The sequence below is a fragment of the Ziziphus jujuba genome, chromosome 1 (genome assembly GCF_031755915.1).
Source record: "Ziziphus jujuba cultivar Dongzao chromosome 1, ASM3175591v1".
In the NCBI taxonomy this organism is placed as follows: Eukaryota; Viridiplantae; Streptophyta; class Magnoliopsida; order Rosales; family Rhamnaceae; genus Ziziphus; species Ziziphus jujuba.
The window spans coordinates 17,518,557-17,530,829 of record NC_083379.1 but is presented as its reverse complement, the minus strand read 5'-3'; positions in this window follow the sequence as shown (position 1 = coordinate 17,530,829).

Sequence of the window (12,273 nt, the reverse complement as noted above, 5' to 3'; positions counted from 1 at the left end):
GTAAAAACATACAAATATGAAAACATCAATTTTTCATAATTACATTTTAAAACGACAAAAAATGTTTTAAATAAATAATATAATAAACACGTAAGTAATAAGGATTAAATATACCGAATAATTTTACATATTTTATAAAATCATTTGTAACTCTGTCCATTTAAGTATTACCTAAAAGTCAGTGACCAATACTAAAATATTTTGAAATCCAAATATAATTTTTAAGAGAATAGACCACGTTAAAATCATCTTAATATTAAATAATTTTATAACTTTCAATTCTTTAAAATCAACATTTAAGTTAATAAGTAAATGTAAAAATAAATAAATAAATAAAGAATCTTACGAAATCATATACATATATTTAATTATACACACACACATATATATACATATAAATAGACATTTTTTAATAATATGATTATTTTGCCAAATCCTAAATTAATAATAAAAATTTCACAATTCAAATATAGTTTATAATCAAAATTAAGACACTGAAGCATTAAAAAAAAAAAAAGAATTGTATAAACTAATTTTTTTTTTTTTTAATTCTACAACCAACCTAAATAAATAATTTAATAGATAATTAGGCCTAGATTATTTTAGGAAGAAAACAAAACCTTTCTCAATCTAATCTCATAGAATATTTACTATTATGCATAATAATTATACTCATAAGAATATATCAAAATACATTAACACTTTCTATTAATATGAACACCAATTCCATTGATGCACTTTAGTAAGTTGGGTAGAGAAAGCCATAACATATTTAAATGCCCCTCTAGCTGTACAAATCCCTCAAACATATAAATCCACATATAAGCAAATATTTGCTTAAATTTAAATAAGCATAACCCAATAATTTATAGTTCACAAAACCGTAAATCGACATTTAAAATAAATAAATCGATGAATGAAATTATTATAATTAACATAAACATTTAAACCTTTTGGAATTTTATAAAATACCTAATTAATAATAATTTGTTAAATAAATTTAATAATATATATGTATATATATATTATATCATAAAATATGTCACTTATAATACAAATATTTGCTTATCCTTGCTCTATTATAGGATCCGCCACAAGTTTTGTCCGGTACCTAACAAACACCATGAATATTATTTAGATATCAAGCGTGTTATCCAAGGGTATCAAAATATGCTAAATATTTTTAAAATTTACTTTTACAACTTTATCCTTCCAAAGTTGGACTTTAAAGGAGTCCAACTATAAAGTGATCTCAAATGATCTATTACCTAAAAATTTGGGATTTTCCTATTTATACTCAGTTTTATGAAACTAAGTATTTTACTAACCTCTATTAATTATTGTGAACCCATATGCAATAAAAATTCCTAGGAACAACTTCCAACATAAACTAATTTTTATAGTAATTTCTAAAATTCGATAAAAAATGGTAAAATTTTAAATACTCAATCATAATTAGCAAACTATATACCAAATAAAAGTTTGTAAGACAAAGATTACGAAAACTTAACTTAAATTAGCTTATCTCATCGATAGTGGCCAGAAAATGGATGGGAAAATTTGGCCTAACTTTAATTCTACATAATTCTCAAATGGCATGGAATTAGGAAGAACGGAGGCGAAATTTGAACTTAGAACGTTGAAATTCAGGGGGAGAGACCAGCCTTATGGTCGGAGACCACTGAAAATCTGGTAAACTACGCAATGCTGGTTGTCGACGTCCAAATGCCGATCTTGACGTTTCCACCAACCAATTGGCTGAAAAATTTGCAGCTGAGTTGCCTTAAGGTGGGCCTTCTAAGTGGCCAGTGTGTATCAAAGTTAGGTGGCCAAAACATTGTGAATTTCAGCCAAATCAAAGAGAGAGGGAGGGAAAGAGAGAGAGAGAGAGAGAGAGAGAGAGAGAGAGCCTTCTTGGGAGAGGAGAGAGAAAAAGAAAGAGAAAAGAAAAAGAAAATGAAAAAGAAGTATTGCATGTGGCACACGTAGATTAATGACATGTGGCACTTGTCACAGATATTTTTAAATATCCTTTTACATGTTTTTTGATAAAAACTACCAGATAGAGTAAGTCCTAGAAAAATAAGTACAATTTTATAGATCTATAACTTCAATTGTAAGTCCAAATTGAGCATGCTGCTAGTATTCGAACTTGTATCATTGAGCACTATATGATCGTATAGAAGTCAAAACTATAATTTATACAAATAAAAATCAACCTTGGCCTCGCTCGATCAATCTAGACCTCACATTGACTTTTGGTTCTTAACTCTAATTTTGGCACGCTACTACTCTACGAATTCATGATGATGCGTACTTTGTGGTGATGCCTAGTTAAAATGAAACTCTAGCTATGCCAAAAAGTTAACAGTGGGACCCACTCAATCAATCACAATCAACTCCAATCAACTTGGTCATAAATTCAAATTTGGAGAGGTTTCTCATGTCGGGATATTACATGGTACAATTGTTTGATGTGAGATTTTCTCACATTGTAGACTAAGAAAATTTGAGCCTATAAGATCTTTTAACATACTAAGAAAACTTGGGCCTGCTTATTAGCAAGACGTGCCTATGAGGCATTTTTTGTGTGACGTCCAATGTGGGTAGGTGGGGGGCACTGGCAAGCTACTTGGATTTCAATGCCACATCACACGGGTAAAGGGTAATTCAAATGTAATAATAGTCACTCTCATAACTCTAAGGTTTTTTCAGAGTGGTTGGCTTCAAGGTTTGAAAGAATTCCAAAATTAGGCATGTTTAGATGAGAGCAATCCTAGGAAAGACAACCTCTTGGGAAGCTCTGAACGAAAAATCTCATTTCGAGTGCCGTAGCTAAATTAGGGACAATATCGGTAAAGAGTGATAGATCTACCAGTGGAGGTGGGGTGTTACAAATGGTATAAGAGCCTATACTCGACCAAAAGTGTGCCAGCGAAGATGCTGGATCCCGAAGGGGGTGGATTATGATGACTAATATGGGCGGGTGCAGGGCACTGGTAGGCTACATATTGTCCAATCCTACATTGTTTGAGTGTAGATTAAGGGAGACTAAAATATAATAATAGTCACTTTTATAATTTTGAGGTTTTTTCAGAGCGGTTAGCTTCAGGGTTTGAAAGAAATCTAAAATTAAGCGTGATTAGATGAGAGCAATCTTAGGATGAGTGATTTATTGGGAAGCTCTAAATGAAAAATTTCATACCAAGTGTGGTGGCTAAATTGGGATAATATCAGCAGAAAGTGACAAATCCGCTAGTGTAGGCAAAGTGCTACATTTTGTTTCCAAACAATTGAGAAAAATATTAAAGCTTCCAATAACCAAATTTGTTCACAAAGTTTTATTTACCAATTTAGAGTTAGATTTATTAGGAACATATATTGAAAATGTGCGAATGTGTCAAATACTTAAAACTAAAAAATAAGTTGGATATGTAGTAATCATTAGTAATTATCACATCGTTAGATTTTCTATCATAAGGTGACAACTATATTTCCAACATATTAAGATTCTACCAATTTATATGACAAATAATATTTATTTCCATTAATTGAAAAATAATATAAATTAACCATGAAGATATGATTTTTTTTTTCTAGAAATGAAGAAATGACCTCTTAAATAAACAAGTGCTACACAACTTACTTCAATTAAATATTTTTATACCATTTACCAGACTAATTGGTAACAAGTTGTTACCTATAGTTTTCACCCAAAAAAAAAAAAAAAAAAGCTACTGTCTATAGTATTATTTATATGTATATATGTATAATTATAGTTATAGATAAATTATATCCTAATTAGCAAGCTTTTTAAACTGACAATATCATTTTTATTTTTATTTTTTGCATTTTTTTAAAATGTGTTCATAGGATATTTGCAACAAGAAATGTTGAAAAAAAAAAAAGTGTAAGAAAAAATAGTTAAAAATAGAATGCCACAAAATGGTTGCTTAACATTAACAACAATCGATAATCTCTAAGATATTGAATAATTTACCAAATATTGTGAAAAAATGATGTGGCATTTTCTTATTCATTTATCTTAATTTATATTTATCTCTTTAAAAGTTCATATATCCATATCTAAATTGTATTTCTTTGTCGACCAAGTAAATAATAATACATCATCTATGCCACATAACTTGATAAACTAGCACTTGTAGCACAACTACTATAAATTCATATAAATATATCTCCATTTTAACCATATACTATATTTTTAGGAAGAGTAATGTTAGAAGTTTCGAGAATTTTACTATAATATATACAAAGATGATGTTGCAAGGTAATGTGTTACTATTGTTTTTGTTAAAAAATATAACCTAAATATGGATAAGTTATCATTTAAGGAAGAAGTGTAACGAAAAATAAACCAATAAGATATTGACATTTTATCGTTGGGTATATATTTTGGTAGAGTTCTTAGTCCTCTAGCATTATTCATTTAACAAGTATATGTAAAGTCCTTGCTGAGGCAATCCACTAGAAAATCTACTTTTTTCCTTGGACCTTAATTGCAAAATTGAATCCTCATATCTCCAATGTACAAATAATAATAATAATAATAATAATAATAAATAAATAAATAAATAAATAAAATACAATATGACATATGCTTGAATAGTCTAAGGATGTTGTTTTTAGGACAAGTTTTGTTGAAATAAGTGAATACATGCAGACCTTCCATTGTCTGCTGTTCTTCTTTACAAGCACTACATTAACTAGCCAACTCAAATAGTACAACTCCTTCATAAGTCAAGCCCTCAGAAGCTTCTCTACCTTCACCTTGATAGCTTTGTATCTTTTATGGTTGATAGATTTCCTTTTCTACCTTATTGGCCCAAAATTCAGATCTACATTCAACCTATGCACCATCATCTCTAAGCCAATGTGGGAAATGTCATTCGGAAACCAAGTAAATATGTCAGAGTTCTCCTTTAAAAACTCCACCAGTGTCTTTTTGAGCTCAGTGCAAATAAAGTGGCTCCAATCCTAGCAGTTGTTATGGGATCAATTGGATCTAACTAGATATTAGTAAGCTCTTGCATTGGCTCCCCACATAAAATTCCTTCCTTTTTGTCCTTGTCAACTCCCTTTTGAGCTTCCTCCTTGATGACTTTTATCTTCATTACTAATGATTTCGTAGCCGTCTTTCTAAAGCTTCTCCTCCATGATGATTAAGGCTTCTCCTCAATTGGATTTACAAAGACTAGCATCTCTTGGCAGGTGGATTTTCCAAGAAAGAGCTCGAAGCATTTCTGCACTGTTGTGAATATACTCATCTTGCAAGTATATGAATTAAGTAATAAAGTGTCTAGCAAGAGTAGTCAAGTATTCTACCCAAGAAAATAGGGGATCAATTTGACTACATAATCGTATTGACCAAGCTAGAAATCAATCGTTCTTTAAAGGTAATTGTAAACAGTTGAAAATTAAAGAAATTTAAATTGAAAACAAAGAAAAAGAAATTAGTTTGATTGAATAGAAGGAAATCAATGATATGGAAGCATTAGGGATTGGAATTCAATACTAATTAATTGGAAATGATACTAAGCATGCATGTATTGGAATTAAAATTGAAAGTTCACCACACCTAATCCATATATTTCTAGGAATAGCTTTTATATAAACCTAAAGGTAATTACACAAGGAAATTAGTAGCTTTCACATTCTAATTTGTCCTTATTAAGATCTAGGTCATGCAATTCCATTAAGAACAAGATTAAGGCTATATCATGGAATACTAATTACTCACAATAATGCAAAATGTAATTCATCAAATTGATATACCAAATAACCTAGCTTTCATATAGAATTAAGAGTTAAAAATCAATGATTCAAGAGATCAATAATGAAGCATTAAGAAATTTGATGAATTAAAAACTTTTAGTAATCAATAGAAACAAATTCCAATCATAGTATCAAAGTCCTCATAATTAGGGATACATCCTTATCCTAGTTATGAGATTTAGTTGATAAGTAAACTAAAACAAAATCCATAATTATAAAAATCATTGTGTTCACATGAATAAAGAAGAAAAGAAAACAAAACTGAAAACCAAACACAAGTTGCTCAACAAGTGTAACCGATGGCAATGACTCCTTGTGCAAGCCAAAATTGCTTTAGTGTCCTCCTTCTTCAACCTCTTTCAATGTTCTTCTAAATCTCTTTAGGCTCCTTGTGAAGACACATCCAGAATCCTTTACCGGAACCCTAGATAAGTCCTGATCTAGAGAAAATCCTACTGGATAGTCCTATAGAAAATCCGGCAGCATCTCCTCTAAAGGTTTAGCATGCCCCAAAAATTTCCTACACAAAAACACACCCTTATATCATACCATCTTATTCCTCCCACCTTACTACAAGAGATTTGATAAATTTTTAAGGCTTCTATACAAATAATATAGGGATATACCCGTGAGGAATAATTTTAACAAAACATAAATACTTTTATAATTCATGTCCGCCCACACCATCCACTTAATACAGTCTTATATTTCTATGCCACTTATGAACACACCAATGCATAATGTAGATATGAAGGTACTAAAACAACATAATAATAATAGTAATATTAATAACAATAATGGTAATATTTATGTGCGAAGGCTTCCACACTTGTCTGAAGCTATCATACTTGCCCGAACGCTTCCGCAATTGCCCAAAGGATATCATACTTGTTCGAAAGCTACAATACTTACCCAAGGGCTACTATATAATAATAGTAATAATAACTATAATAATAATAACAATAATGAATGTTAATAACAATAACAATAAAATAATCATAATAATAAATACAATAATAATTACCAATAGTGATAATAATAATTATAAGAAAAATAACAACTAATAATGACAAATAATAATAATAATAATAATAACAATTAAGATAATAAGTAAGAACAATATCAATGATCAGTAATAATAATGATAATAATAATAATAATAATAATAATAATAACAATTTCAATATTAATAACAATAATAATAATAATCAAAATAATGAATAATAACTACGATAATAATTAACGATAATATCAATAATAAATAATAATAATAATAAAAATAGTGACAATACTAACAATAACAAAAATAATAGTAATAATAACAAAACCAATAATGAATAACAATGATGAATAGTAATAATAATAATAATAACAATAATAAGTCATTAACGACAAATAATAATAATCTCAAACAATTAATAATTTTAATAATAATAATCTATAAGGATAACAATAGAAAATCATAATTATGAATAGATAAGATAAAATAAAATAAAGTAAGATAAAATTTTAAAATTTATAAATATACTATGAAATATGCACACTCGTAATGAATGTACATATAATACCATATAATATGTCAATACGCGATTTCATGATATCAGTTGTCGGAGGTACACTGCGACCAATATTGTTCGGGGGGTTGCCTATAATGGTCGTCCTACCCAATAAATTCGTAGGCAGCAGAGTTACGAAGTTAAGCTATTCATGGGTCAAACTAGATCGTTGTCCCCATATGGTGTGGTACATACAAACATAACATAATATATATATATGTGTGTGTGTGTGTGTGTGTGTGTATGTATTAAAAAGAAATTTGATGCACCATACGTTATACCAATGGTGCTAGATAGTACCCGAAATCCCGAGCACTATCTGATGGCTAATAACTTGCCATGGCTAAAACAATCGTCCTTCAATCGAAAGGGTGGCTAATGCTTAATGTGCACTACACATGTCATACCTTGGTCCCATAGCTCCCACAGTATGGTTTTACAAATATGCACGCTAATCCATAACGACTGCCATCTTTCGGTCAGGAGGAGATGGCTGATGCTCACTCTGGATTATACCTGCCTATCCTCTCTCAACACAACTCATAAGGACAACCATGAATATAACCTGTGCGTTGATCCATAGCATAGTAAACAATCATCCTGCAGCCAAAGAGGGAGGGGGGGCAGCTGATACCCATTGTTCAAATATATTTACCAACCATCAAGTCCATGGCACCCACATGATAACCATAATATAATAAACAACCATCTTACAGCCAAAGAAGTGGGTGGCTGATACTCACGGTGCAATTATAATTGCCAACCTTTAGGTCTATGGCTCCTATAGGATAGCCATAATAAACAACTATAAAAATTCATATTTCATAAACAACCATAAAATTGCATACCATAAAATTTCACATATAATTTAATTTCACATAAATACATTTTATAATATGAAATAAATACAACAATAAATAAACACAATTAATTTCTCTAAACCATAAAATAAATATTATATAATAAATATATTTAAATCACATAAAATAGCATAATAAAATTAAATAACAATTTTCTTAATTTTTAATTTTTTTTAAAACATACAAAATACTTTTCAAAATGTTAAATAACACAGAATATATATTCACACAGACACACACATACACATATGTACAACCTTTTAGCATATATATTTATATATATACATATATATACACAAACATATATATACACACAAATATGTATATATATATATATATATATTCATCTATAGATATCCGTACATATATTCACACACACACACACATATATATATATATATATTCATACATTTAAATATATACATACAAACCTTTAACAAACATATTTTTTAACAAGTACAAAAGTTCACATATATATATATGTATTTATATTCATATACAAAAGCTTTCAACAAAAATATATTTAAACAGATATATATACATGTATACATTCCTACACTCACAGTATATATGTGTATACATTTTCACATACACAAGTCTACATATATATATATACAAAATATATATTTGCAAGCATACACGCACATATACGTATATTCAATTTCACACTAAATATAAAATTCACTCAAAAATGGAAACTTTTTAAATAAACCATCATAATTCACAATGGAAAGTTAAAGAGATGAGAAACACGTTACTAACTTTCATTGGGCTCAACATCGTTGACATTGGCTAGAAAATGACCAGAAAGTTTCAACCGAATTTCCCTCCAATGTATCTCGCAAATATTTGGAATTTTGATTAATGGAAGCCATTTTTTAGATCAAGGGACCCAAAATAGGGGGGATAGGGAATTAAAATAGACCAAGTCTGCTGAAGAACGGCAGAATCGCCAAAAAAAGGAAAAGGAAGCCGCCGACTTCCAACGCTCGGTCTCAGAGCATTACGGTCCAACCGGCTACCAAATTTGGTGAATGAGCTTGCTGACAACTGGGCCATGGTTGCAGCCGGCATGTGTAAATAATGGGTGGTAAGAAATTGATCAATTCCGACCAACCCGAGAGAGAGAGAGAGAGAGAGAGTGGTGTTCCACATGTGAGAGAGAAGGGGAGAGGTTTTTCATTGGGGGTGAGGGGGCGGGGGAGAGAGAAGAAAAGAAGAAGGAAACGAAAAAGAAAATAAAAATAGTAATATAATATAATATTTTATTAAGGATGACATATGGCATCTTTTTGAATATGACACATGGTACATCTCAATTGGTGACATGTGGCAAAAATCAAGGACTCGCTTAAATATTCCATTACCCAATAAAATCAATCTTAGAAAAGATAGATACAAATTTACAAACTCATAACTTTTCAACCGTAGGTCCAAATTATGCATGCCGCCAATCTACGGATTTGTATTGACGAGCACTATCACATAGTACATGAGTCAACATCAAAATCCATATTGATAAAAATTCAACTTCGAACTCGTCAATCAGTTCGGATCGCATCTTATTTTGACCATAACCTTCTATTCTTAGCTCCAATTTTGGCATAGTACTAGTCTATGAAGTCATGTCAATGAGCACTTTTCCATGTGCTTCAATCAACATAAAATTTCTCTCACAATGAGTGGCATTTATAGTGTAGTCGCCCATTACATGTGTCTTCATACTATTGGATTCATAAATTTTGAATTTTTCTAATTTTCAACAAATAGTGTTTAAAGATCCGTATATAGTCATTCACTATAACTTGTACTTACAGCATCTTTAGAAATATAAAATCTAATTATTTTACTAGGAAACCACTTTGAAATGATAGTCGTTTATCTTAGCTTTCCAACTATGTAAGATAATAAGCATTCCGACACATAAAGGCATTCAAATCTCAATATCCCCATTTGTCTTCAAATATACCAAATGATGCATTTGTGATGACTTCAATTAAAACTAGCGTTGATTAATTTGGCCAAATGTAATCAAATTTTACAAAGATCATCCTCAATATGTTAAACAAATTATCCAAAAATAATAACCTAAAATTCCATTTGTAACTCTAGATATACTCAAAACAATAATAGCTGCAACGAATTTACTATATAAGTAGAATGACTTTGAAATATTGGTAAATATCTTTTCATCAAATATTTAAAAAACAAAAACATATTCAAGTTTTAAGAAATTCTTTTCTAGAGTGATTCTCATAGACTTGAATCCATTAAAGTTCCATAAAATACATGTCCCCATCAATTGACTCAAAGAATCCAATTTATGAGCAATTTTACCACATTTTAGCCTCTTTTAACTTAATAAAACATGAGAAAACACTAAATCAATAGTTTTTCCAATCGAATAGTAGGAAACTACTAAGAATTTAGCAAATATTAAGTATAGAAGTTGGGTATAAAATAAGAATATTTTGTGCCTAACAATACCCTTTAACTTAAAATTTGCTAGTTTTTATCAAAATAAAAGGGACTAAAAAAATTAACAAATTTTCAAAAAAAAAAAAAAGAAAAACAATAAAAATAAGATATGCGATATGACATGGTAGCCTCAAAGACTTCTTATATTTATTTTATAAGATAGTTTTCAAGTAATTATACTAGCAACACCTTATTTTCCATCCAACATGATTACTACTTTTAGATTATGTGTCAAATCAATATTAGCATTCAATTATTATGAAATTGAATAAATCCACACTCATCAAAGATTAAAAACAGAGTATGAAATACCATATGTTTGACATGATTAATCACTTTCCACTAATGTAAACTAATGCATTACTTTTGTAACACCCCACCTCCACTATCAGACTAGATGAGAGTCCGCCTATACCTGTAAAACCCACTACTTGCTAGGGTGTTAATCTTGTACAATTGAAGATGGGGCCAATCATAAGGGCACAAGCTAAGAGATTTAAGGACAACCTGGTTAGTTTCATAAAAGGTGTTATTAAATATCAAGAGGACATGACAATACCCAAAAATCCAAAGCCCTTTCTATGCATCCAAGTTATGAAAGTCCAAATGGATCCGAAAAGCTGTTTTGGGACATTTATGGACCTTGGGCAGCAAGGAATGAATTTGTTGGCTTATGAACATGGTTGAGCACTCCAAGGGGCCATAAAATCATGCCAAAGCAAAAGCAAGGTTGATCATTCATCACATTTGCGAATACAATTTCAATTTGGATGAAATGCATGGTGGCAATGTATGGGAACCAGTTCTAATCCTTTTTGGCATCCTACATGGCATATTGGAGCTGATTTGAAGCCTAAACTAGTTGGTGATTGGACAAAGACAGCTCAGTTGGAAAACTAGTCAACTAGTTTCCTAATTTGCAATTTGACTTTTTTATTTAGGAAATAGTCTTTTATTTTGGCTTTTATTTGATTATTTGCTGGCAAAATTAACTTAGAAAGTTGATACTTTATTATTTTAATTGTAAATTAATTAATTCTTTTTTCAAAATTAAAGAATTAATTAATCCAAATTAATTTAGGAAAGGTTAGGATATTCGGCCACACCTTTGGTTTCCTTATCATTGGCTGGGTTTGACTTAATTATTTAGGGTTTTATTTTGTATTTTTAGCCTATATAAAGGTTTATTTTCTCAATAATATTCAATACATCATTCATATAGAAAATTATTTGTGAGAAAGAATTATCTTTGTTTTCTTTAAATAGCTAAAACATCAAATAGAGATCGAGTGTTTTAGTTTAACTTATCAATAGGATATCCATCACCTATTGTGGCGTCTTCATCATATATCAAGGTTTCTAATCACAAGTTGATTAGGGGTCAAGGTAACCATTAAAATCTGAACTTAGTTTTGATATGGGCTTGTATAATACGGGTTTAGGAGTAAGTCAACCTATGTTTGTATCATTTGGTATCAGAGCTGATTTTTGTTCAGGTTTGATCTATCTTATTTGCTTTGTTTATTTTTGTGTTAATCTGCAATTTTAACATTAGGCTAAGATTGTTTCATATTATTCACGTTCTG